Source organism: Falco peregrinus, chromosome 14 (assembly GCF_023634155.1).
Source record: "Falco peregrinus isolate bFalPer1 chromosome 14, bFalPer1.pri, whole genome shotgun sequence".
Classification (NCBI taxonomy): Eukaryota; Metazoa; Chordata; class Aves; order Falconiformes; family Falconidae; genus Falco; species Falco peregrinus.
In genome coordinates this window covers 2698132-2725144 of record NC_073734.1, presented here as the reverse complement: position 1 = coordinate 2725144, position 27013 = coordinate 2698132, and the positions used below count along the sequence as shown (strand labels likewise).

General features: G+C 52.7%; 1 long non-coding RNA gene across 1 annotated transcript in view; it reads left to right on the top strand.

Annotated features, from left to right (window-relative positions):
* Positions 1 to 26710, top strand: part of LOC114011583 (uncharacterized) — a 124384-nt gene extending 97674 nt beyond the window's left edge. Inside the window, exons 6-7 of the long non-coding RNA XR_008749786.1 lie at positions 10757 to 10903; positions 26524 to 26710. This is a non-coding gene — a long non-coding RNA (uncharacterized LOC114011583). The remainder of the gene's footprint in view (positions 1 to 10756; positions 10904 to 26523) is intronic.
* Positions 26711 to 27013: the final 303 nt, after the last annotated feature.

The window sequence follows — 27013 nt, the reverse complement described above, 5'->3', positions numbered from 1 at the left end:
AATGCAGTCAGCGTGATGCCTCTTGGTATGTTTATTGTTATACCCCATTTATTTGCTTTTGTTCTCAACATATGCTTTCATTATGAGGGAGATTTTTATACTGACCATCTGTGCATTACAAATGAATTTCAGATAGGACTGAAGGACTTGGGGAGCAGGATAGAGGTCAGTAGAGTTTTTTAATATCTGAGTGGAAATGGGTGTCATTTACAGTTGTGGAATAAACACACCGACTAGTCTTTCTTAAAATAATACTGAAATGGCAAAGTTGGCATTTTTAAGCTGTTGTCTTTAGGTTTTGGGACTACCAGGCTTTTGAGATTAGTGAAATATTTCATACCTCATCATATAGTTAACATTTCATTTTCTGTCTCTACACTCAGAAAAAAAATATTTATTTTTCCAATAATATTCTGCCTACATTTTAATATTTTTCTCTGCAGCCAAAGGGCAAAAAGCATTTAATTCACCCAGCACCAAAGGTGATGACATTTATCTGTGTGTTTGTGTGACTGTGGCTGTAGTTCTGTACCCAGCCCCGTTTCAAGTCTGGGGGAACAGGTTAGAGATCCCCAGGCAGAGCCCTGTGGATGCCATGAAAACAAGAAGGAGCCGTGCCAAACCCTGGCTGGCGTAGCACCTCGATCTCTGCTTGTCTGCAAAGAAAAGTACTCCTGCTCTTTCCAGTCTTCTCTCTGCTCTACCTGTGCCTCTTGGCACGATTTAAAATGATGAAACATTCTACACACGCATCTCCCTGCTGAGCACTCGCTACCGGTGCGAGCCCCACAGCCTCTGTTTGTAACACACGGTCGTGGAAGACCTCAGTGCTTCTGTATCCTTGCACAGAAATGGAAAACACTGCTGCCCAGCTCTCCCCTCTCCCTGCCAAGGAGCAAATTCGGGGGCATCACTGAAGCCCAGCCCTCTTGTTTGGTGGAGCAGCACCAGCAGTGTGGGCAGGCATGGTCGGGAAACACAGGTCCTTGCCGTTAGCCCGAGCCTTGTGGAGGGAGCTGTTTGGCAGGACGGCTGCAAGCGTCTCTTTCCATGTGTAGTGACTCCTTCAAGCTTTCAATTCCTCTGTGTTTCCCAGCTTTTACCCCTCCTTCCTCTTTGCCTTGTTATTTTTCCTTTTGACTACTTTTCTATGCTCTAAGGTCAAGGGTTTGCCCTACAGAAAGAAAAAGCTTAGCCGAAAATTAGGAGATTTAATCAAAGGTTCTCCAGACAGCACGAACAATCGCTAAACATTGAACTGGGCAAAATGAAAAGCCATTCAAATGGAAACAGAGGGTTGCGTAGATCTCCCTTAGCAAAGGACTTGATGCCATTTCCACCATGCCACGTGCCACACTCATTGCTGCAGAGGCTGTGGGTGAAGCCCGGGGGGCCAGGCAGCACTGGGGCAAGGAGACCATCATGCAGCATTTCTTCCCGAGTAACAAGCGAGAGCACAAGAGGAAACGGCCTCAAGTTGTGCCAGGGGAGGTTTAGATTGGATATTGGAAAAAATCTCTTCACTGAAAGGGTTGTCAAGCCCTGGAACAGGTTGCTCAGGGAGGTGGTGGAGCCACCATCCCCTGGAGGGATTTAAAAGATGCGTAGATGTGGTGCTTTGGGACATGGTTTAGTGATGGGCTTGACAGTGTTAACAGTTGGACTTGATGATCTTAAAGGTATTTTCCAACCTAAGCAATTCTAGATTCCCTCAGACCTTACAGTTGATGCCATCGCTGTCAGCAACATGTCCAGAGGCTGCAGGAGTTGGCAGGGAAAGCTCTCCTCTGTCCTGTACCCCACCCTCAGGTTATGTTTACATGCTCCAGGCTCTGGGCATGCCCCGAGTGTGTCATTCCTGCCCCTCACCAAAGCATGAGTGTGGTGAAAGCAGCAGCAGGAGGAGAGGGAGCTTTCCTGACCCCACAGACTCACTGACATAGCTTTGCCTTGAGGCACTGGAGGAGAAATATTCATTCCTGGTGAAGATGAAACCCCACCTCCCCCCACACTGCAGGTACATTCCCAAAGCACCAAGTCGAGCTGAAGGACAGAGCCGCCTTGAGCACTGCTCCGTCGGGCAGTTGTCCTCAGAGCTCAGCGGTGGGCTGCAGGCTGGGGCAGATGTCCTCTGCTTACTGCAGAGATGTGCAGTCCTTCCGCAAGAACTGCACAGGTTCCTCTCTAACAAAGAGTGTGCCTTTCCTACCCTTTCCCATCCTTTCCTGTCCTTTCCTATGCCGTTTGCCTGCGTGGCATCATGTGCCCCATACTAAGCGTGTGAATGCTTGGGCACGTAGGCACTGCCAGTAGCGAGAGTTCTCCCCCATTTCCCACCCAAATAAAAAGCAAGTTTCCCGTCTCCTCAGGCCAGTGCCAGGGTGATGACCTGCTCAGACGGGATGACCTCCTCTCCACTGAGCTGCTGGCTCAGCACCCACAGCCCTCACGGCACTCCCTTCCCTGTGCTTGCAGCGGTATGAGCAGGACTGGCCCCCCAGGCTCTGCATGGTGCCTTGTAAGGGAAGGTGTGCTGACAGAGCAGCGCTGCCTGCTGCCCCTCCAGACACGGTGGGCCTGCTTCTGGTCCGATGCCTGTGCAGCAGCGAGGCTGGCCGCAGCGGCCCCCACTTAGCTTCAGGCAGCAGCTGTTTGCACACGGGGGACCCAGGCAGCGTAGCAAGTGCCTGCACTCTGCAGGGCACGTGCGTGGCAGTGGCAATGGCAGTGCCCACACAGGTGGCCGTCAGCAGAACGCAGTGTGGCCCTGCAGGGTCCTGTCGGACTCGGGTTGCTTTTAGGCAGCAACTGGCCTCTGCCTCTTCAGTCCCAGCCCCCCTCGTGCCAGGGCAGGTGCCACACTCCTGCCTGCACTCTGGAGGTCGGTGGGCTCCCGCCGCTGGGTTCCTGTCCTGGCGTTGGTATTTTGCAGCTGAAGCTGAGTGAGGCGGAGGCAATATGCTCAAGCATTCTGTCTGAGGGGAACGTGGGGAGGGGGAGAGGGAAAAAGGCTGTTGGATCTATCGCTGGCAATTTAGATTCAGAGACATTTCATCTGCAGTTCCCTCAAGTGTTGAATTGAATAAAACCAGCAGCAGTGGTGGAAAAGGAGGTGGGGGAAGGGCTCTGAGCACTCTCGGCTAAACAAAAAGAGACAGGCAGCTCATAAAAAAAAAGAATTGCATCCTTGGGCTGAAAATACAGATTCACAAGGAAGGGAGGAGAATGCGTGGCAGAGCCCGTCCAGCGGGCAGGGAGGGCTCTGGGCAGGCACTGCCGAAGGCCCCCAGCGTTCCTGCAGCCTGAGCAGATCACAGGGTTTGCTTCTGGGTTTCATGATTTTCTGTGGGTTTTTTGAAGCTCCAGTTGTAGAATCAAGCAGGAAGAGCAGAGTCCCAGGCTTTGTTTGCAATTTTAAAAAAACTGCTTCACTGTCCAGTGCTTCAGGAGAACAGTGCAAAAGTGAAGCCCTGAAGGGTCAAAAAATCAGAAGAAAAAGTAACCTAGCACTTACAGTTTGGTAAACACTTGCTGTTTGGGGCCTGATTCATGGTTCCCAAATGCAGTCATGCGTTGGCAGATCTGCCTTCATCATTAGGTGTTTCCATTCATCTGCCTTGGAGAGGGAATTGCTGCTAGTTTTTGTTCTGGCCACGCATTGCAGTGTTTGTTTTTCTCTGGGTCTGTCGTTCATTCCCCAGGTATCGGGTCAGGATAGCTTTCACAGAAAGCCACCCAGCCCAGCCGAGCCTGAAGGAGCATAGCAGCCATTTGAGAGAATTCAGTTAGAGCAGAAAATAAATTCTTAGGGTCTCTGTTGCCTTGTGTGTGGTGCCACCGCTTCCATGGTGGTGCTTCCAGCAGCTTAAGTCAGAGAGGCATCAGCTGTATCAGGGCTGACTGTGACCTTCCCTCAGGACACCCCCGGTGACACTGCGATGCTGTCTGCTTTGCTGGCAGCACAGGGCACCGCAGGCGGCACCTCTCCTCGCTTCATCCTGGGCACCGTCCTCGCACTCGGGCTTCCGCGGGGTGGCACGCTGAAGGTCCCACTCCGAGACGCAGCCCTCGCACTCGATGCAGGCCTGCGGCTACTGGCATACTGCCATGACGGTGGCACCAACCCCCAGCCCAGCTTGCCAGAGGGAAGGGCCATCGGAGAGGGGCTGCTCTGCAGCAGGAGGCGGCAAGCCTTCCTCCTCCAGAGTGCCCAGGCTCCCTCAGCTTGTGCTCCTCCCCAGCCTGGTCTCTTCTACTCCTGCAGAAAAGACAGCTGCTTTCATCTCACTCGAGCAGTTTGTTCCCTCCAAGCAGGGTCCCCAAAGGCATGGCTCTCCTGTTGTCCTCCAGCAAGCACCGTGTTGGCTGAGTGGGGAGCAAAACTTCTCTTAAGGTGCTGTCTTACTGTTCTGTGAGGTGCTGCAGTGAGTTAATCCAGTGTAGCTGTACAGAAAACCTCCCTACGGCCAGGCCAGCACAGCACTTCTACAAATGCTTGCACAGCAGCAGCACAGCTGTCAGCACCTATTCAGGCATAACACAGTTCTAACCTGTGTTTACTAACTTGTGCTTACTGATACATCCTAATCCTCTCCTGTTCCCTAGGTTGGGCACAGCATGTGGGCAGGATTCGCATGTGATCACAGTTGGGAGTGCCCTTGTGGGTGCGTGACCTGTGGGCTGCCAGAAAGGCTCCACGGCTCAAGCCTCTGCCGGCCTTAGCACACCCGTCCGAGGTGCAAGGCAGCTGGTGGGGTGATGGGGTTTTACCGGGGGAACATCTAGGCCTGCTTTGAGTCCCATTACATCATGGCACAATGTCAGGAATTGGTTTGCACCAGCATTTCTAGTGACTGGGGGGGATCACAAGAAGCTGCCAGTGCATAATCCCAGAGCAGGTGCCAGGTGCTCAGGCAGGAGCTGGTGACACCGCTCAGGTCCCACACCCATAGCTTGGATGCGAGGCAAAGGCGCTGGCTGATGCTTCTTGGAAGCTGTTTCTTCCAAAAGCGTATTCCTACCTCAGGTGGAAAGATAGGTCTTTTGTTTGCCCCCATCTTCTTTACTGACTTCCTTGCCCCCTTATAACACTTCAGTGACAGATCTTACGTTTTACGTTTTACAGAGTTCTGCCTCAGACCACGTGCGGATGTGCATGCAGAGAGCACATGCACACAGCCAGCACACCGTGTTGGTGTAACAGGTTTGCATGGCAAGGTTTTGGTAGGGGGGCTACGGGGTGGCTTCTGTGAGAAGATGCCAGAAGTTGCCCCCATGTCCAACAGAGCCAACGCCAGCCGGCTCTGAGACGGACCTGCCGCTGGCCAAGGCTGAGCCCATCAGCAACGGTGGTAGCGCCTCGGGGATAACAGATTTAAAGGGGGTAGCGGGGAAGTCTGCCAAAAAAAAAACCTGCAGTGGAAGAGAGGAGCGAGAGTATGTGAGAGCAACAGCCCTGCAGACACGAGGGTCAGTGCAGGAGGAGGCGGGGGGGCTCCAGGTGCCGCAGCAGATTCCCCTGCACCCGTGGGAAGCCCCCGGCGAGGCAGGCTGTGCCCCCAGCCCACGGAGCCCACGGGGGAGCAGATCCCCACCCGCAGCCCGGGAAGGGCCCCACGCAGGGGCAGGGGGATGCCTGGAGGGGGCTGTGACCCGTGGGCAGCCCGCACTGGGGCAGGGCTGGGGCCCCCCTCCCTGAGGACCCCTGCTGGGGCCGGCTGTGCCTGGGGGGCTGCAGCCAGTGGGAGGGACCCACGCTGGAGAAGTTCACGGAGAACTGTCTCCTCTGGGAGGGACCCTGTGATGGGGCAGGGGAAGAGTGGGGAGGAAGGAGCAGCAGAGACAACGTGTGATGGACTGACCATAACCGCCATTCCCCGTCCCCTGCCCGCTTCTGGGGAGGAGGGAGAGAAATCGGGAATTAAGTTAAGCCTGGAAAGAAGGGAGAGGTCGGGGGAACGTGGTTTTCTGATTTGAATGGTAAACTATTTTTCCGCAAGTCAAGTCTGTTTTCCCTGTGACAGTAAGCGCCGAGTGACCCCCCCGTCCTGATCTCGACCCACGAGCCTTTTGTTATGTTTTCTCCCCCCTGCCTGGCTGAGGCGGGCAGTGACAGAGCGGCTGGGTGGGCACCCGGCGCTCAGCCAGGGCCAGCCCACCACAGCCAGCCAGAATGCCCTCCCAGCACAGCGTGCCCATGCGAGGAGACTGGGCACCAGCGTCACACCGGCATGTGAATGGATGCTGGTGCGCAGCCTCGGGGGAAACAGGCGTAGGATGGCATATGAGGAGGCACCTGGCTTGACCCTGCTCTCCACCCTTCATGGAGAGAAGCCGTTTGAATGAACAGCACGTGAAATCGGTGCCCCACAGCTGAAGTCTAGCCAGCACCAAATTACCCGGTGCTACCAGTGGTGCAGCCAGACAGCTCAGCCTGGTCCCTGAAACCGTGCTGGCTGTGGCTTGGTGTAGCTGCACTTACATTACAATGTCCTCTGCCTTTGCTGGTACTCATGTGGAAGTGCATGTGAAATACAAATGCAAGAGCAGGTGAGGAGTCAGGGCTTCTCAGGGCAGGCACTGATACCTTTCTTTCAAGTTGTTTCAGCTGTAAAACAGGGGTCACGGTTCTTATCTACGTCACGAGGATTTGGGAGCCTGATTAGCTACAGCCTGTAAAAGACTGAAGAATTCTTACTGTGAATCTAGGACCAAAGCAGAGAATGAGAGAGGCAGTCTTATGGGCATTTATTATGCTGCCCTGATTTTTCTCCCAGTGTTATTGATCCAGCAGCTTGCTAAGATACAACCTTGCCTGCTGTAGTGGTTTAATTCATTTTTAAGCATCATTATTTTTCATGTTGTGGTCTTCCCCTGCTTGGGGTACTTCTCACTGCCCATCCCCAAAAATGTCAATTCCTGTCCGTGTTTCATGGCGTGCACTGCTCCCACATGCGTGTGTGTGTGTGTGTGTACACCAGGGAGATGGAGAGGCAGCTTCAGCTACACTAAGCAATTAAAAACGCCGGTAGCTCAGGGATGAGCAGGAGGCCGTGATTTTCTTTTCCTTTGCAGTAATTGCCTCTGCAATCAGCTTTGATCACCCAAGAGCAGAGGAGATGAGTGCTGCAAGTTGACATCAGTGGTTTTAATATATCCATTTACATATACAGGAGCAGTGCAGCATACAGCTTTCCATAGCGCCTCTGACCTGAAACCATCGCCGCTCCATAGACACCTCATTTAATTTAATACTTCACCGCCACTGCGGAAGCCACAGGATGGGGATGGGAGGGGGGATAATCAAGCCCTCACTCTCTCGCTCTCTGTGAATGTCTGTAGAAATGACATGAAAGTAATTGCTTTTGAAAAGCAAAGCAGAAATGGCACAATTGATTCCACTTAAATAAGAGGAGAGGGGGTGGGGGTGGGGGATGTTCGCCTTAAACATGCCACCTTCTTTCCTGCAGCAAGCAAATTGCTTCATGGGTCTGCATAGGGACGAAGGGAAGGTGGGCTTGTCTCTGAGCGGCACGCAGGGGAAGGAGGCGAGCTCAGGCAGCAGTGCTGCTTTGTGCAGGATGCGTCCTCTCAGCTAACTCGGACCCAGAGGCAGACGCTGCTTCATGAATCCATATGACATCCCCTGTTGTCACAGCCATTTCTGTTGCCGGGGAGCTGCTACAGAGACTCATCACATTGAAAATCCTAGAATTATTCTGCCTCCAAAACCCGCTCACCTGCCTCGCAGCTGGGGGAAGGAGGTGTTTATCCTGTGTGCTGAGGAGACATTGTTTCCTCTCGGTCTCTCATCCATCTCAGATTAACCCTGGAGATAAAGCTTTGCGAGCCCAAGGCTTTGGAAGCCATCCAGCCCGGCGCCCACCAGTGGGTGCCCAGCCTTCCACCAAGGGCCCTGTGCCTGCTCTGCCAGCTGCCTGGCACGTGCCACCGGCTCCCCCGTTAGCGGGAGCTGGGACGTGGTCGTGCGGAGGTGCAGCCCCCCGGTGCCCTGCCTACCCCGTGGATGGCCCCCCGCGTGGGCGCTGCCACTGGAGGGAACAGGGGCTCCACTGCTGCTGGGCTGCTGGGGCTGCTGGAGGGGAGCGGTGTCCCGTGCCTGTCAGCCCCCTCCACTGCCAGCCTGTGCTGCTTGTGCCCAGTCAGGCAGACGGCTGTCTCAGGGGATGGCTGTGTCCTTGGCCAGGGTGCTTCCTGGGGCCAGCCAGCCAGAGATCAGTCCTTGCATGGATTTTAAGTATGTTGCTGCTCCCTGCCCTCTCAGAGAAGGAGAACGAGCACTCCCTAGGTGCTTCACTATGTTACCTATTTGGTCATCTTCTCGGCGTGGCAGCCAGCTGGTCCGTGCCCCAGACCACAGCCACAGCCAAGGTCTGGCTTTGCCAGTTTCCCAGCTGCCAGGCATTGCCCTGGTGCTCATCCAGCCTCCGCAAGCGGGCAGAGGCAGTCGAGAGCTGCTGTGGAATCATGCCAGGGGCTGCGAGGCCGAGTGGGCACCCCAGCCCAGGAGCCCAGACCCACATGCCAGCCACCTTACACAGCAGAGAGGGAGGGGGGAGAAAGTGCTTTGTCTGTGCCAAGCAGCATGAAGCAGCATGTGAAAAGTCCTCCCTGCCCCAGTGCTTGTTCTGCTCTCTGGCAAATAGAGGAAGAAACCACCATATGGGAGCCTTGGGGATTCTTCCGAGCGTGGGAAGAGTCGGATACATTTGTACCAAGACAAAGCCAAGAACTTGCAGAACAGCTCTAGTACTCAGTTTGCCCCATGTTCACGTCATGATGGAAGCCAGCTGCCATTGCCAGCGGAGCAAGAGCAGCCCCAGAGCCCAGCAGTCCCCGCTGCCCCACACCAGAGCATCTCCTTTGCTCTTCAGAGCACGCGGCACTCACTGCTGGATCCTGTATTCAGCACAAAGCTGGTCTCTACTATTGCAATGCACAGGCATGTAGGCACAAGTGCCCGCGCTTAGATCCACTCAGAATTTAAATGTTTTCTTTTTTCTCTTTTGGTGGGCATTTTGCTGGACAGTGGTAACCTTCTTCACTGTGGGTTTGAATGGGTTATGTGAATACAGCTTGGAGGAATGCAGGCTACTACATAAAATGTCTCCAATACATCTTTAATGTAGACATTAATGTCATTTTATGTTAATTACATGCAAAATGATTATTAATGTATTTATTGAATGTTGACAGCTGGGTGACAATCTTCAGTAAATATGTTTTACTAATCAGTTAGCATTTAATTAATATCAAAATTCTCTCTAGGTTTAGTGAACATTAATTAGGCACCTCCGTCACTGCGCATGTTGCGGGATGTCCCTGGTGCTGCTGACAGGGCTCAACATCCTTGGCTGATGGGATGGGGCAGGGCAACAGGTCTGGGCAAGGAGCACAGGCACAGGGTCCTGGGCAGTTCGGTGCCTGTGGGCCCTCGGACCTCTGCTCTTGCTGTTTCTAGGAAGAGACATAGAACCTAATGGGACTTACTGACAGGGGAGAAGAATACACTAGATCTCTTCTAGAAATCTGCTCTTTGTGTGTTCTGCCTTGCTCCTGCACCACCGCGAAGCAGCAGCACAGGCACTGCTCTCATCCAGTCTCAGTGAGATGTCTGCAGTGTCTGTCCCCTGCATGTTACCTCGTTAGTGTTATCAGCAAGCTCTGGAGAGCCCCTTTCCTCATTAAACAGGGCTGCTTCCAATCACCCCTGTGCAGTAAAAGCAGCGTGCTGTTCCCACCTGCAGTGATCACTTTACTGCCCGTAGGACCCTTGGCTATGGCAAGGCATCGCACAGCCCCTGGCCAGCAGCGCAGGGCATTTCTTTATGCTGAATTTAAAACATCAAGCAGACTGATTCTTGAGCTGTGTGGCCAGCATTTTCTCTTGCCTCGCTGTCCTGAGCAGGGCAGGAGCCACGCAGAGCCTTTGCCCCTGCCCCACCCGTTTGCACCCACTGGCTGCAGCATCTCTCACCCGTCGGAAGAAGGCGAGCAGCATCCCCGAGACACCCATTGCAAAGACATCGGGGTCAGTAGCCGGGGAGCTGCTCCACCGCAGGACTGCTGCAGCACTGCTAGCTCTAATGGATCGATACTTCCGTCTTGTCATGCTAATTGCTCCTTGGTTGACATTCATGATGCTCTCCTGCTCCCTCCCTGTGTAAACTCTAGCTGGGATGCCAAGAAGTGGAAATACTGAGCCCTCAAAGCCTTGTGGGACAAGAGGGGTGGATGGCCAAGCTGCAGGGTACCAGCGTGCCACTTCCCCATCACTTGGTGGCGGACAGGCCTGGGGGAAGCGGTCCTCAGTGCAGAGTGGAGGAGCACAGAGCCCCAGCATGCAGCTGGATTGATCAGGAGCTGGTTATTTAGATATTAGTTAGAATAACTTTATTTTTGCTCAGCTGCTCTTTGTTTTTGTCACCCAGGCTGCCTGACACCCCCTCCGTGAGCAGAGGAGGCAGGTACCCCAGTGCAGCAGAGTCTCTGCCGTCCCTGAGTTGGACATACCGCTGCTGCCACGGGCGTGCGTGTCAGATCACACCTACCATATTGGCTTCCTGTCCCCAGAACATCAGGTTTTTGCAGCTAATGTGTGCGGGGGGGTGTCTCCTCCCAACAATCCCCACCCCCAGCAGCATCAGGCCTCTGCTGTTCAGGGTTTTGTTAAGCCGTTTAGTATTAATTGATTTTTTTTTCCATTTTTTCTTTCTTTCCCTGGGCGGGTCAATAGCTGGATGCTCAAGAGCAGAGGATCTATCAACTGCAGACCAAGCAGAGGGAGAGGCAGGCAGAACTGGAGCAGAAATGCAGCCGAATCCAGCAGCTCAGCCAAGACCCGGAGGCCAGCCACCAGCTGCAGGAGGAAGCTCAGAAGCAGGTAGGAAAATATGCCAGTCCACCCTAGCTTGGCAGCCCAGGCTGGGAAGGGAACTTCATTTAATGCATTCAGAGCAATAGTGATAATCTACTGTTCTCGTTTACATGGCAGCATAAGGAAGGGCTAAAGATGCGAAAGCAAAGTCTGTCAAATCCCAGCAAGGAGGGGAAGGTCCAGGGAACCGAGGAGACAGCTGTGGCTCTGCTGACTGTAAATAGGTGCTAAGATTGCACTTGAGGATGTGGCTGCTGTAATGCACAGGCATTCTGGATGGTGCTCCTGCTGCTGACCTTGGAGAGAAGGGAACAGGATGGCCAGCAGAGAAAATCCCTCCCAGGACAGCAGTGTCCTAGCTGGTGGTTAGGATGTGTAGCGAGCCACGAGACGAGGCTTGTTCAGATCTATTCCGCTGTGCTGCTGGGGATGAAATCCTCAGTTTGCTCCAGGACAGGCAGACAGTTAGGGTGGGAGTACCCTCATCGCCCTGCGGACCTGACAGGAGTCCTGTTGGGCAGTGCTTGTGCCAGCCCTCTCTGTGCCGGCTCCGTTTGCCCTGCCCTGCTACAGTTCCTCTCTTCCTATCCCTGTATTTCAGAGGCTGCCAGGAGTCAGGCCGTCTGCTCAGACACCGTATTCCTCCTGCATGTGAATCTGGTTTGGGAGAGCATGTCACCCCCCCACCTCCTCAGCCACAGCATTGTCTGAGTGATGTCCACCTGTAGTCATGAGTGGATTTTGACCACGAGCTGTCATTCAGATCCATACGGCGAACAGAGGGTGAAGAGAGCTGATCCTGAAAATCTGTGCAGCTACTGCTGCTACACACTGCAGAATTACTTGCTTAACCTGCATCTGTCCTCCATAGTACCCACTTCTCACCTCTTTCAGCACCACATAAGCCAGAAAAATTACGTCTATTCTAACTTTATAGTTAAATATTCTCAGTGTTCTGAAAGACTAAACCAGGTACCCTTGATACTGGAGTATCAGGCACCAGCATGCCGGATAGCAGCAATAAGCTCAGCACAGCTGGTTTGTCTGAGCAGCAGCTCAGAGGTGTTTTAAAATCAGGGAGGGGATGTCCCCTCATTAGTCAAAGTGGAAACATTTTGTTTCACATATGTTCACATGATATGAACATATATGAACAATATCTATATTGCACCATATGTGAACACGACACAATGATTATGTTCATTTCATTTGAAAGGCAATAACGAGACGGTGTTCCATTTACTGCCAAGTCACCCATTGTTCTGTGTGTGAAGGGACAGCGCAGTGGGTGGGCTGCACTGCACGCTGCCAGTCTGTTTTCCGACTGCCCACTAGTGAAGGCTGGGTGCGGGAAGTTCATGTGCCTTTGTCTGCGTGTGTGAATGGTGGAGGACAAACAAATCTGCACATGTGTCAGTGCGTGCCCGTGTTTGGTACTGCGTATGTATGCAGGTGACTGTGTACTGATCTGTGCAAGGACAGCATGGCAGGGCAGGAATTACATTTCTCATTCTCCTTATATTTGGTCTTACCATCCTATCCCTCCATTCATTGATAACCAAGTTCAGCTGAGCCTAGCTGCTTGGGTTTGGTGTGGAAGAGCCCAGCTCTAAACTTCCTCCTACAAAACTCCCAAATAAAGTACTCAACAAGCCTCTTATATAAAAATATAACACTACTCTGGCTCAGAACAGTGTTCTGCCTAGCTCTGTATCTGGCAGCAGCTCATGCCTGTGCCTGGGAAAGAGCTCTTTTCCCCTGGGAAAAACAAGGGAAGCTTATGATATTACCCCAAGATGCTCGCCCACCTTCTGTGGTGAAGAGGTTTCCTGAGCCCAGGTGTGAGTCTTTGTGTTTAACAGCCCTTGAGGAATTTTCACCCACAAGTTGTCAAACTATTTTTGTAACTCAGATATTATCCAGCTTCTACAGTGTCTTGTAGCAGTGAGTTCCACTGTTTAACTACATGTGGGATGCAGAGTCACCTCCTTGTGTTTATTTTGAACCTGTCCCCTGACAATTTCTGTGGTTTTACTGGAAGAGACCATGAACAGTCATTCCTTAGTCACTTTCCCTGTGACACTTCTAATTTTATAGTGTTCTGTCATGTTTCCTTTCCATCATCCTTCTTCCAGACAGAAGGGCCTCAATCTTCTTTTTTTTTTTTTTTGAGCTGGACGTGGTTGCTGATAAATCTCCTGGTTGGGGGGCTTTGGGCTCCCACAGTGGGCAGTCCGAGGATGCCTGTAGCAGGCTGCACACACCAGAAGCCCTCTGCAAGGAGTGTCAGGTGTAATTTAGCACTGGGAGCATGAGTTATGGCCCTGCCCTTCAAGGAAAGGCTAGCAGCACAGCCCTGCCTGTCAGCTGAGTCCCCCACCTGATCATGAGCTCTCCCGGTGAATGAATCAGGATTTGGCATATCGTTGTTTAATACAGCCCCCATGCTAATGTCTTTTTGAAATGAAACCGAGAAAGCTGTTAACCTCAGTTAGCCAGCTGTCCTCACCGTGACCTGGATAAATCATCATAGCAGGAGCTCGGAAGAACACCACTCTTGCTGCTTTGGAAAATGGAGCTGGAAGGGAAGGACTGTGCTTCCAGCTCGTGCCAGGAAGGCTTCTCGGCACCAGGGCTGTGCAGAAAAAGTGCTGCTGTGTTCTCATGCCAGGGACCCTGCTGGTGCTCCGGGCTGGGTGGCAGCACAAAGCCCAGAGACTTGCAAAGGCCGGGGAGTCCTCTGGCACGCTCCCCCCGGTCCTCTGGCACGCTCCTCCCGGCAGGCAGCCACCAGCCACGCGGCGTTGTACTGTGGGTGGGAGAAAGGCGCTGGGAGAGGAGAGGGTGAATTCCCACAGCGACCCCAGGGACTGGCTCCTTCCACCATTCAGCCGCTGGGCATCTCAGCATCCAGCCCCAGCTCATGACCATGAGGTTTTCCATGTTCTTTCCCTTCGGCTGGAGGCTGGACTTTCTCCAGGGCAGTCTCCTTCACAACATCTGAAGGCAGTTAGCCTTGAGGTGCCCATCTCTGTGGTGGGAAAAGCTATAAAGAGGACAGTTTGGTGGATACCACAAAGAGATCTAGATCTGCTGGAGCAGGGCATTTCTCTCTGCAAAGCTATTTTGACTCTGGGAGCTGTTGTCTTTATAAAGGCCTCATTAATTTATCTGTTCTCACAGGGTACTCCTAGCTGCTGTCTCTTTTGTGTGGCAGTGAGTTCCACTAGATGGGTTTTCTTTTGTTGTTTCTGATCTGGCTGTTTTGTTGTTTGGATTTTTCTCCTGCATGACTGAAGAAAATCACAACACCAGCTGCATGTGAGAAGCGCCTGGAAAGAGGAACAAAGCCATCTGTTCTCCATGTCCACAAAGGCACACACAAGAACTAAGGGACACAGCCTGCATCAAGAAAGATTCAGGTTAGGAATAGTTTTCTAATGGGGAGGAGAACAAAGCACATGAGCAGACTGCCAGGAGCCTGTGGATTTTTTAAGGACAGATAAACAAAAAACAGGGTGCTTGTAGGTTCCCCTGGCTTAGAACTGGAGGATGGGCAATCAGCCTCTTGAGGTTCATGCCAGCCTTGCTCATTTCCTAAATCTATCCTTGCCCACACCTCGAAACCCAGCTCTACCTTCTTCAGAGCCCCACTGCAGTCTCCCTTAGTGTTCACGTGCTACCAACACATCATTTCCCAGGCTGATTCCCCTTTCTAGCCAAGTGACCGCACTTGAGTCTTGGGATGTGTGCCTGCATCCTACTGGGGTTCACCTGATCTCCACAAGACTTAGTCCCAGCTTTGTGCTTCAGGTGGTGTCACATCTCCAGCAGTGCTGGCTGCGTTCCCATGCTGAGTAGCGGTGCTGGTTTGTGGGAGCATTCTTCCACCTCGCTGTTACGCTCCTGCAGGCTTGTTCACAGGAGGGGCTTGCTGGGGAGTACACACTAGTGTTTTCCCATGTAAATTCATCCTTATGTGTCTTCCTCATTAGTGATGTTCCTTCATCTCTCTTCTCAGGGAACAGGGTTCTGAGTGCTGTGGGCTAAAGATCTCCATATACACAGACTCCCCCCTTCCAGCCCTCCACAACTAAGGAGACCCGCCTAATCTCTCATACTGGAGCCTTAGCACTCACCTGAACATACTGGGCTGGCGGCTTGGCACTCCTTCACATGTTCCAGAGGAGCCTGCTGCCTGGGATGCTCCTGGGCAAAGACATGCTCCATGGGGTGAGCAGTGGCCTTGGTGCAGGTGGCTGAGAACTGATGCCAGGGCCCCAACTGAATCAGACAAGGATCAAGGAACAGTGCTGCAGCAAGGAATAGAACTGTGCGGCTGACAGCCTCTGAGCTGCTCCCTTTAGCGATACACCCATCAGTCTGCACTGCTTCCACTGGAACTGGTAGGTGACTTGTTTGCTGAGCTGCATTCAGGAACTGGCATGCGGAAAGAAAGCTGGATTTTCCCCCTTTTACTACCTACTTGTCTGGTCACAGGTTACCCAGTAGCCAAAACATGTGCTTTAACATATGCTGAATAGAGCAAGTGGAGCCTGGAGGATGTCAGAGGGTGATGAAGGCTCTGATACCACCATCTGTATGACATGTGCTGCTGTGCCTCAGGCTTTGGTCTGAGCACTGCAGTTCCACCCTTGGTGGTAAACATAAGAGTAGATGAGGCAGAGATGGGAGTGTAGATTTGCTATCAGAACTTTTGGATTCAATTTCCATTCTTGGGAGAATAGTTGTGTGCAGTTTCTTCCATGTGCTGCTTTGCAAATGAATTGTGCAGGACGTGGCTATCAGTCAGAGACCACCTGGAGAGCAAGGTCAGCTTGATGGCATGTAGTCTTGCTGTGCAGTGGCTGGCCCAAGCAACACGGAGGTCAGGCTCTGACTGATGGAAAAGTCTCGCCTCTGCTCCTTGATGGCTGTAGGAGTCCACTGCCCCTTGTTTACCTCCTGCTGTTTGAGTGCAGTCATGGAACTGCAGTAGCTGGATAGGCAGAATTGCCTGGGTATCAGTGGTTGATCTATCTGCTTTCTTCTCAATAACCAATGGGGTGCAGTTCGTAGCAAGATGTGCGTTGCCCACCCACTGAGCCTCGCAGCGCAGCACCCACTTGGCTTACGGGTTCTCACTGGGAGGGTGTAACGTGCACAGGCATATGCTGTGTACCATGTACCAGGACTCAGCGCAGCTCACACAGACATCCCAGCACCATCAGTAGGCAGATGGGGCCAGAAACACACACAGCCAGTGGGAACTGCAAGTGGAGGTGAACTGTGTTATTTGTGTAGATGCTGGTGAGGAACCCCACCAGGTACCTGGGTCTGAGAGCCAGTTCTACAACACAGACATTAAAGAGGGAATAAAGAAAATAATAAAGCATTGACCAAAATGATCTGCAAGGCTGATTTCTCTCCATGCAGCTTCTGAAGGAGCATTCTTTGGGGCTGTGGAGAAATAGGCAGCCTCCAGGCTGTGAGGCTAATGCAGAGCAACGGCTGTTTGTATAGCTGCAGAGCCTTTAAGAGAGACTTGGGAAAACTAGCTTGGATTCCAATGAATATTTACAATTACACTGCTCCAAAGCTGAATCCAATCACAGCACTGCAGTATGCAGGCTCGGTGCATCAAAAGAAAATGAGAGGAAAGCAGGAAAGATGGAGTTGCCTTTGGAGAGACTTATAAGCACAGATCTCTCTGCTTGTGGCAGAAATAAAATGCTTTATTTCTGATAGGAGCAATTTATTCTTCAGGCATTTTGCTTGATATTAGAAAGTGCCTGTCTGTTTTTTGAAGTGAGAGTCTTTAGTAGATGGTCTTTAATTCAGAATGGAAAGTGTGGTAGTCCATAATTTTGAGGCTGTACTAACGAACTCCAGAAATCGGGGAGCATTTCCAAACTAGACCAGGGGCCCCTTTCAGTCGCTGCATTCATGTTTACCGTGTGGAACCGTGTGGCTGGGCAGAGCTACCCTTGTTAAAACCATGCCTCTAATATGATATTTGGCCAATTACCATGCTCTGCCACTAAACAGGACGATCTAACAGAGAAAAGAAAGGGAAATGCTGGCTGGACATTCATTGGCCTCTTCTTTTCTGCAGTGGAAGGTATGCAAAAGTAATGGTGTAGGAGAATCACTGCATGATAAAAAGATGGAGGCTCTGTGACCACTAGATTGCTCCAGAGAGCTGTGTGCAGCAGAATAGGAAGTGTGTGAGAAAGCAGCGGCACTGCTTGAAGTGGCCACAGGAACAGCACCAAGCAGCTCGCCTCCAGGAGCTGCTCGGGTGGCTGGCCCGTATCGCCCACCAACGAATGGTGCCAAGGGAAACTCTTGCATTCTCTGACTTGTGTTGGTACTTGGGAGAGTGTAGGAAAGGGCTTGGCTAAAGGGGCACCCATCTGGATGCTTTAAGAAGACCTACAATGTGTCTCATCAGTTTCATATATTGGGAGCTTTTATGGAACTGACACACTGGAACAGCTGTGAAAGAAGGTAGGTGTGAGAAGAGACAAAAGCACAGAGCAGACTGGGGACAATATGGATCCCATAAGCAGCAATTACATTTCTTACTGTGATGCTGCCTGCACATCAGTCACCAGTGCTACCAAAGCACAGCTGCAGCACTGAATGCTGCCTGCTGCTCTTAACATATGGGGGCTGCGAATAACCTGTGGCCTTGGTGTGGTCCTACAGCACCAAACCACCACTGCTCTTTATTACAAATATTTGAGGTATATCATCACATTCCACCATGCAGGCATTCCTTAGCATCATGGCAGCATGAGAGCAGATGCTTTGAGAGAAGTCAGGTTAGGATTTACACTAGAAGAACGTGCAATTGCTTTGACATGGTGTGCACTTAGAAGCACACCTGACCTGGGAAAGCGACATCTGAAGGGCTAGCCTCCTCCATCCCCAGGGCCCCAGCAGGCAGTATGTCTCCACCCCTGAGCAGGGGGCAGCGTGTTGCTGTTTTCAGACTGTGCATAATCCCTTTGTGTGTTGTGAAGGTGATGCTTTTGCCTGGTGCATTTCACCTTGTGGCTGCACAGATCCCTTCTGCCGGATGGCAGTCTTAAAGGACGCTGATGGGAAATCCCAGGAAGCTGGTCTCTGATCTGAGTCACACTGCTGGTGCAGGGAAGCGTTCTGTCACATGCAAGGCATGGCACGGGGTGTTCCCTGCAGCTTGGCACGTACTGAAGTCGATAGCCCTCAGCAGGAACTTGCATTCAGTATTATGCTGTCTAAGAGGCTTAAAATCAACTGTGAAGTTTCAGCGTAGCTACAAAAAACTGTTTTCAGTTTCTCCACCAGCAGAAGGAGACAGCGCAGTTTGGTGATGGATTCTTGGAATCTGGCTAGCGCATCTGCAGTGGGGCATTTGGAATCACGTCATCATACAAAAAACAGTCATTCATTTCATTCATTTGAAGTTGTCTTGCAGGAACGGCAGTGAAAACAAGAAAAGGGACAGAGCCCAGTACTGTGTGTGGCAGAGCAACAGTGCAGTTTGGTACCCACCAGGAAGCCACTGTGACCCATCTTGCTCTCTGCAACCTATTGCAGGCTCTTATACCAGCTCCTGACAGACACCAGTTGCTGTGGCCAAAACCAGCACTCCAGCTGACCAAAGGAGGAGCAGCATGCTTACACAAATCTGGTAAACCCACAGCCTGCTGAAAAACTACCAGATAGTTGCTAGAGCTCTACACTGGGCTCTCATTATTTCCATAGTGGGAACTGTGTAGTCAGACTTGCGCTGGCTGGGACAATTGAGCAGGCTCTGCTGTGCCCCCCCCGTCTGACCATGTAGCCCTGAGAAGGTAAGCACCGACACTGCTGTGCGGAGGTATAGGAGAGTGGGGAAAGGGCTGACAGTGACCTCTGTTAGCTGTAGAGCCCAGAGGGGAGGATGGCTGGCGGCGCTCCTCCAGGTGGAGGAAAAATCTCTGCAGGGCTAGAGGATCCTGGGCTGTGAGCAGTGTCAGGTCAGAAGGCAGTGCTTGGGTGGGTGCCTCCCACACACATACCACAGCAACAAGAACCACTTGTAGTTCTGTGACAGTAAAAGTTGGATACAGTTAGAGATGGCTGTAAACTGGTGTATGTACTCTGCAAAAAAAAAAAAAAAAAAAAGTCTCACCAAACATTAATGGTCAAACATTTCTTAGAAAACTGCACAGATGTTACCCACTATCACTGGTAACAGTGCATGTGTAAACAGCCATTGCTGCAAACATCCCGGGAGCTACTACAGTTTCTCTGCTGTGTCTCTTTACACTCCTTCCCCCCTCGCTGTCACTCAAGCATGGCACCTTGCTCCCCGACCTGCTCCAGAGGCCAGAACTTGAGAAGTGCGCTGGCTGAGGCACCCCTCGTTCAGCACAGGTGAGTGCACACCTCACAGCTCCAGTGCCTGTGGCAAACCCAGGTGCCTGCGGGACCCCCGCATTCCCCCTGGGGAGCAGCAGCCGACCAGCGTTGCCTCTCCCGCGTGATGTCCTCTGGAGGCATGCAGCACAACGTGAGGCTGCCTCAGACAGGACCCCACGTTCCAGACCCATCGGGCTGTGCAGAAGCCCATGTGTCATGGATGTGGGAGCAGATGACTTCCCAGCTGTGGGCAGCAGCACCTTGCTCTCTGAGACTCCTCTGGCCTGGCCGAGTCCCCTAAGGAGGCCACTGGGCAACCCTCATGCCCCAGGGACCCTCAGCACCCTGCAAGCCGCATCCAGGCAGCAGCTCCCAGGGCCCACGCTGCCGCTTGTGCCCAGGGCAGAGGGGCTCCCTGACCTGCAGGAGGGCATGTGCCTCAAACCCAGCCCCAGGGCTCCCAGTGAGGACAACGCAAGGCTTTCACGTGGAAGTGGGCCAGCTGACTCAACAGCAAAGGAGGTGTTGGCTAGACACCCTGGCAGCTCCTTGTAGAGAGGGACTGAGACACAGAGGCTTCTGCTGTCCTTACTGCCAGCTCTGCCACTGCTGAGAGTGAGCATTACCTAGAAGCGGATTAGTCTATGAAGGCTCACCTGTGCCCTGACACCGGGGGACCACTGCAAATTTTTAAGCTAGGCTTTATGGATACAGCTCCTTAAAAAAGGAGAACAGACTGATACTGAGAGCAGGCAGGATCAGTCCTTGCAAAGGAGCCTGGAGCAGTGAAGGAAAGAAAACTCCGCGATCAGCTGGAAGTCTGTCTAGCTCACTGCCTCATCTCTGACAGTAGCCAAGAACTGCTCTCTTGGTCAGCGTAAAAAAGAGGGCAGAGATACTGCGGTGCTGCTCAGAATACTCTGTGAGCCTCCAGTCATCTACAGCTCAGAGGCTTCAGAAGCAAAAGTGGGGTCCTGAATTTAATCAACGTAAGTGGATATTTTTCTCCCATTAAAAGGTTTAATTTCTTTTTGAATGCATATAAACTTTGGGAGCCCACCACATCCTGTCCTGTGCGAAGCAATCTGACACAACATACGACATTAAAAAAAAAACACAACTTTTTTTTGTTTTGTAGTTGTTACCTGGTAATTTATGGGGTGCCGCCGGTTCTTACATTGAAGGGACAACGAGAAATCATACTGCAGACAACCTCTAGATGCCAAACTCAATTTTATAATCCTCTTCAGTCATTTCTTTTCCAGACCAAAGAGACTACCTACTTTTTCCTCACATGGAAAATATTCTTTGTATGTGATCATCCTTGTTGCTCTTCTCTGAAGCACTTCCAACTCTATTTTTCTTGAGAGAGGCAGACCAGAGCTGCATATAGTAATCACAGTGCAACTTTCACTATGGATCTATTCAGTGGCATAACTGTGATCTGTTCTCCATTATTTTCTGGATAATTCTTAACAGTCAGTTTGCCTTTTGGGCTGCTCCTGGGCACTGAGCAAACATTTCCATAGAACCATCTCTACATCTATATCTGGTTTTATCTAGCACAGCCCCAAGCCCTCACTCCTGAGAAGGGACTAGAGTGATGGCAGCTGGGACTGCAAGCGAAATCTTGTAAGAAAGAAAGTGCAAATGCCCCAGAACTTCAGCAGGGTTAAGACCACCTGGCTGTCTCATACCTTCAAGATACGACAGCTGCTAAACATCTGAAACACAAGAAATGATGAATTAAGATCAGCCTCACAACACTGCAGCCCTGTTCTCTTCCAGGCATGTCACTGAGCAGCAGTCCCATGTGAGAGGCTGCATAACACTGTGGGAAGAGCGCCGGAGCCTGCTCTCCACTGAAGCAAAACTCTGGTCATGTCAGGCAGACCCGCATTTGCCCTGCACTTGGACACCAAGCCTCTTTCAAGAAAACACCGGCGCCCGTTGAATATGGTCACCCTTTCAACCTTGTTGCAAGGATTCCTTTGGAGATCCCACCTTCATTACCATACCAAGTACAAAGGCCACCGTTACACAGGACCGTTGATGGCCCACGTGGTACAGGGACAGGCCCACACACTTCAGCTGATGCAGCCTGCACAGTTCAGTGCTGAGTAGCAGCTGGCTTCATTGCCCAAGAATTCTGCCGGGTGGTTCCCACTCACCTTTCACCCTTCAGCACAAGCACACCTAGCCAGTGAATGCAGCTGGAGTCCCTGCAGATAAACACTGATGTGAAGTCATTATCGATGAACACAAATAATGGCACGTTCTCTTAGTCCTTCTTTGCATTTTCTTTCTGTAGGTTCACAGACAGAGCAGGAAGGGATCACGCAGTTTGACCTGTACCTGCAGTCAAGAAAATTTCACCATGTTACTGCCAAATTCAGTAACTTGTTTAACGAAGGCACCTTCAGACAGGTGTTCAACTAGACTTGAAGACATCAAGAGATGGCTTCCTCCCTTGGCAATCAAACCCCTTGCATCACTCCTGATTTTTTTTTCTCTGACTATTGCTGTGCCAGTGGGGCTAATGAGGCTTTCTACGCAGCTGCAGTATGGCCTTGACTTCTGTCTCTCCTGTTTTTGATGCTTTCTCTTTTCTCTGTCTTAGAATATTCCTTTCTTTTTGGCCAGAGAGTTAAGGTTAACCACAAGGAAAGGAAGGGCATTAGGATCCTCTCTTTCTGCCTCTTTCTGGATTCCCATGCCCACCTGCCCTGTGGAGGTTCCCCCTGTGGTCCCCACCACAGGAGGCTTTTTTCGCTTACCGGCTCCCTCGGGTTTCTGTCTCTCCTCAGCCTCCTTGTTTTCCCCTTGTCTTTTGCCACCTGCTCTTGCCGTTGCTGCTGGTTCTGGAGGAGGCCCTCAGAGCCCAAACCGATGCAGCTGTCCAGGTGCACCATCCACCTCCCAGCAGCTCAGTAACTGCAAGAACCACTGAGGCTTCGTGTTCTGTGACCAGGCCTGAGCAGCACTGCTTTTCCTTCACTCACGCCTTCCTTCTTCCAGCAGGATCTCTGCTTTCTGCTCATTTCTAGCTCATGATTCCTCCTAGGAACACGCAGCAGCTCCTACACAGCTTACGTATGTCCTTAACCCACAGACATAAGAAACCAAGAGGCAGCTTGCAGTAGCAGCAGTGGAAGTGGTTGCCACGATGGGGTAAATACAATCAGCACTGAGAGAGGCACTGCCAGCACACTGGTGCTGGGCAGGAGGCAGCCCCAGCATGATGGTGCATGCTTCACCTTCGCCGGGCGGCTCCCGCGCTGGCCTGTGGGTGCCTCTCATCCTGGGTGGAGGTGCTTAAAACCCAGCTAGACACAGCCCCGCACAGCCTGCACCCGCTGACCCTACCTGGGCAGGGGGGTAGACTAGATGGTCTCAAGGGGCCCCTGCCCTGTGCTGCTGTGACGCTGGGCCTGTCCCCCCCAGGGCACTGGAAAGGCACAGGGGGCAGCAGCCTCTGGTCTCTCAGGGAAGCCCCCGGCGGTTCCTCCAACACCAGCACCTGCGTCGTCGTGCCAGGGACCAGCCGAGGTACCTGGCGCTGAGCAATGGGAACGTCAAAGGGTGGCTTCTGTGTGACGGCTGGGTGGGCCCCCAGCCCTCCCCCCGGCCTCCCTGCTGCCCCCAGCCCACCGCCCGTGCCCCTGGGGAGGGCAGGGGGCAAGGCAGTGGGGCACGGGGGCGGCTCTGCCCCAGGATCTGGCTTGGGCTCTCAGCCCAGCGCAGCAGGGCAGGTTCCTCCCTGGCTTTGCCGCCGCGGCCGTCTCCCCCTACTCTGTTTTAACACCTGCAGTGCTTAACTTCTCCCGTCTCTGGAGGGGACCCTCTCTTAAGAGGTGCAATGTTTTCTCAGTAAGTGTTTGTCACGGCAGGGCCCCGGGAAGGATAACGAGACCCTCCGGCGCAGGGCCCAGCCGCCCGCAGCCCTCCCGCGCCGCCGCGGCCCCCTGCAGCCGGCCCAGCGCCGGGGGCTCAGGCCAGGGCTGCCCGCTCCCGCGGCACACACACAACTGGAAACGGGCGCTGCAACTGCGCAGCAATAACCTTCAAGGCGCATTAAAATTCCACGAACGCAAACCCTGTTCCCGTTTTCCCTTTCACGAAACCCGCCGGCGGGTCGGGACCCACCGCCCCCCTCCCTCCGCGCCCCGGCCCAGCGCTGCCCCCGGCTCCTCGGCCCGGCCCGGCTGCGCCCGGGGGAGCACGGCGCGGCCCCGGGGAGGGTCCTGGCCAGGCCGGTGGGGGAGATGCGGCCGCGGCGGCAGGGCGGCCCTGGCCGCTCCAGCCGTCTAGCGGCAACGGCTCGGGGCTGCCTCCGGGCCGGGCAGCGCCCCGACGCGCGGAGCGGCAGAACGGGCCGGCACGGGCCGCCCGGGGCGGCGAAGCGGCGGCCGCGGGAGAACAAAGGTGCCCGGAGCCGCCTCGCGCCGGCGGCCGCTGGGAGGAGCCGCCGTCCCGGCGAGCGGCGCAGCGCGGGCCGCGAGCGACCCCTGCCGGGCGGCGGCAGCAACGCGGAGGGATCCGGGACGAGGCGGCTGTCGGACGTGGCCGTGGCCGTGGCCGTGGCCGTGGCCGTGGCCGTGAGCAGCCGCCCGGCCCGGCCTGCCGCCTGCGACTGCGCCTCCTGTGCTCCTCGGCCTCTGGTCCTGGGCCGCCCGCCGCCGCAGCCCCCAGCCCACCGCCCCCTCGTGGCCCCGCTCCCCTCCGACCGCCCCGGCCTTCGGACCCCGGCACGCGAAAGGGGTTGCCCCCTCCCCTCCAGCATCCAGTGCTTCCAGCCCCTGGCTCCCTTCCAGACCGTTCCCTCCCCTTTTGGCCTCCCCTGCCTTTTCAGTCTCGCTGTCTTCTGGGCTCCAGTTCTCTGCCTCCACACAGCTGCTTGTGTGTCGTCCCCTCCTGCCAGCCTCACCGTCCCCTACAGACCTCCCCTGACTCTTCAGGCTCTGCACCCCCTCCAGCCACCCCTTCCCCTTCTGTATACCCCCCACGCTATGTTTTGGACCTCATGCGGTTTTTTTCAGTCTGCTGTCTGGCCTCAAAACTCTTAACGGACTGCTCCTTCTTTTTGCACTACCACACCACATACCACACACCCCTCTCTAATCCTCTGCCCTTGTTTAAGCCTCACACTCCTTTTTGCAGCCTTGCCCTCCCATGCCTGGCCTCCTGCACACTGATGGTCACTCTTTTTAAGCCTCCCCGTGTCTCTTCTTTAGGCACGAAGAGGCATCTTCTTTTCTGCACTGCATGTCTGGCGGATGGGAGGGTGCGTGCAGCCTGGGGAGAGGTATCTTTCATACTATCCTGGTCTCAGCAAACAAGCATAGACACAAAGTAGAGCTGAAAAATTGCAGAACAATAAAAAAGCATGAAACCTCTAAATTGTGGGATGCCAGGTGTTACCACAGCTGCCATTTTCACCTTTACCAGGTCTTAGGCATGTGCTTGATTTCTGTGGTGCATGTAAGGCGGGGGGGGTGGTGGTGGGGTGTCTGGTTATTTTAAGAATTCTTTTTAACTTCTGTTTTTACAAATGACATCCACAGATCACTTCATGTTCAGGTTGAGGAAGAGAGCGGAATGAGATTGGGTTTCCATTAGTGCTTACTTCCCCCCACTTTCTTTTTCCTTCTCCCCCCTGCCATAGGCTGAGCATATACCTACCATCCGAGCATGCTCAAAAACACTTCTGTTGTATTTGCAAGTGTTTGTTTCTCAGGAAGGAGTTGGGCCACATGAGGATGAAGACTGGTTAAACAAAACAAAACAAAACAAAAAAGCAGCTATTTTTGCTGTGGTTAGAATTATTTTTAACACTAGTAATTTTTTTACATGCAGGTATTTTTCCACTCATTCCGTAACTCAGAAATAGTTGAAAGGAGGTTAATCAAACATTTGAATTAAATGCATCCTCATGCAAAGGGTCAGCATGGAAAATTTAGCTGCAAAACAGAAGTGTTTCAGAAGTTCAGCCTGGGTAGGAGATGATCACATCCATGGTCCACTCAGCCTGGAAACACTGAAGCACACATGACCTCTGCTCACCTGCCACACACAAACAGACCCTCTGAGCAGGACTAAAAACCTGAGTGAAGCTCTCAGCCCAAGATCTCTTTCAATAGTTCCACAATAGCTTACCCAGCCTGGATCACCCCTTTGAGCACAAGCCCCAGGATGGTTGTGTCTGGCTCAGAGCACCAGCTGCTGCAGTGATGACCCAGCGTGGCATCTCCCACCCCAGCACAGGACCACCAGAATTAGTGTCTGCTTTGGAGTCGGTAACTGGGTGACCAGAGATGGAACAAGCTGTCCAAACTTTGTTTTAAATGTCCACTGATGGCACATTTCCTGTAGCATTCAGTTTACTCTGCCAACTATTAATGTACATGCTCATTCAAGTTTGGCTTGTTTCATCTTGCAGTCATCAGACTGAGATGTACTTTCACCTGTTAGATCTAAGAGTCTTCTGTTATCGACGCTGTTCTCCACAAAACCGCTTACATGCAGATGTGTGAGCAGATTACCCCTCACTCTCTCCTCCACTAAATGCCACAGGCGGCTTCACTTGAGTCTTGCAGGCTGAGGCAGTGCCTGTGGCTCCTCTTGGAGCCTCACCCAGGGCTCCAACATCCCCCTGCACCACGAGCACCAGGAGCACACGAGCTCCCGCCACCACGAAGAGACCACAGCTCCTTGTTGAGGTGTACCTGTTGCTAACTCAGCAATCGTGTTGATTCATTAGCCCACAGCTTCCACCAAGCACCCGCAAGCCGATGATTAAGCTCCAAGACTGCCATGTCTCCCAGCAAGCCCATGCTCCTGGGACAGGTCTCTGCACTGCAGGAGCAGTGTTCTGTGCTTTGGCCCTGAAAGTGGGATTTTACATTTTGCAGTGACCTGATGTCAATGTGCCTGCAGCCGAGTCCTGCCTGCACAGCACCCAGAATCTCAGTGGTGGTGGGACGCCTCCTTTGCTGTCCCCCCATCCCTGCATGCATGAATTTATCATTAATGACTTAATCCATCATTTCATTGTTTTCTTCCATTTGTTAGGTAAAAACACTATAACAACTCCTGACACAGGCATCTCACACTTGCTGGAGTTCACCATCCTCTGTGCTGCTTTGTACGTGCCAAGAGCTTGCTCATATTAAGGTGATTGCGTCTGGGTTTTACTCCGAACTGATTTTTGCTTTCCATTTTCTCAATTGCAGTACATGGGACACTGATACAGAGACCACACAATCCAGGAACCCACATGGAGAGACTGTTTTGGGTGGGCTGAGGGAAAGCATGTACATGAATGTGTGGGCTTACATTTGGTGGGAAGGCAGAAGTTCCTTGTGTTAAAAGATGCAGAAGTACTGCACTGGCAAAATAAAAAGAATTTACAAGCCAAAACCATTCCATCAGTGGGCTTGACCCACACTGGTGCCAGTAGATGTACCTGGTCAAAACCAGATGGGATTCTGGGGAGTGTCCATAATTCACATGCACATTAAATACTGAAATTTAACTGAACTGACATACAGTGGCTGCAGGAAGGCAGCACCCCTCCATTCTGTGGAGGGGACAGCAAAGAAGGGGCTGTCAGAGAAGGATAGGTTCAAATGCAGGAGTGCACTTCTAAGCTATTAAACAGTTCAGATACTTGGAGCGTTCTTTTAAAATGCCACCCAAAACCATCAGGCGTGTTACGGAGTT